The sequence below is a fragment of the Bison bison genome, unplaced genomic scaffold, assembly GCF_000754665.1.
Source record: "Bison bison bison isolate TAMUID 2011002044 unplaced genomic scaffold, Bison_UMD1.0 scf7180017864508, whole genome shotgun sequence".
Lineage (NCBI taxonomy): Eukaryota > Metazoa > Chordata > Mammalia > Artiodactyla > Bovidae > Bison > Bison bison.
Genome location: NW_011495064.1, coordinates 6,986,305 through 6,986,996, shown reverse-complemented (window position 1 = coordinate 6,986,996; position 692 = coordinate 6,986,305). Strand labels below are relative to the sequence as shown.

Genomic DNA, 692 nt, shown 5'->3' with positions numbered 1-692 from the left:
TGAAGAAAGCTGAGTGCCGAAGAATTGATGCTTTTGAAGTGTGGTGTTGGAGAAGACTCTTGAGAGTCCCTTGGACTGCAAGGAGATCCAACCAGTCCATTCTGAAGGAGATCAGCCCTGGGTGTTCTTTGGAAGGAATGATGCTAAAGCTGAAACTCCAGTACTCTGGCCACCTCATTGGAAAAGACCCTGATGCTGGGAGGGATTGGGGGCAGGAGGAGAAGGGGACGACAGAGGATGAGATGGCTGAATGGCATCACTGACTCAATGGACGTGAGTCTGAGTGAACTCCGGGAGCTGGTAAGGGACAGGGAGGCCTGGTGTGCTGCGATTCATGGGGTCTCAAAGAGTCAGACACGACTGAGCGACTGATCTGATCTGATCTGATATGTGGAATCTAAACTATGACACAATGAACTTACCTACAAAACAGAAATAGACTCACATACATAGAGAACAGACTTGCGATTGCCAAGGGGGAGGGTATTAGGGGAGGGATGGGCTGGGAGCCTGGGGTTGGTAGATGTGAACTATCACATTTAGAATGGATAAACAATAAGGCCCTACTGTATAGCACAGGGAACTATATTCACTATCCTATGATAAACCATCATGTAAAAGAATATTTTTAAATAATAAAATATATTAAATATTTTAGTATTTTATATATATATATATATATATATATGTAT

The 692-nt window shown here is 43.2% G+C and overlaps 1 protein-coding gene across 1 annotated transcript in view; it reads left to right on the top strand.

Annotated features, from left to right (window-relative positions):
• The window catches only part of CREG2 (cellular repressor of E1A-stimulated genes 2), a 19,957-nt gene that overhangs the window by 13,863 nt on the left and 5,402 nt on the right, over positions 1-692 (top strand).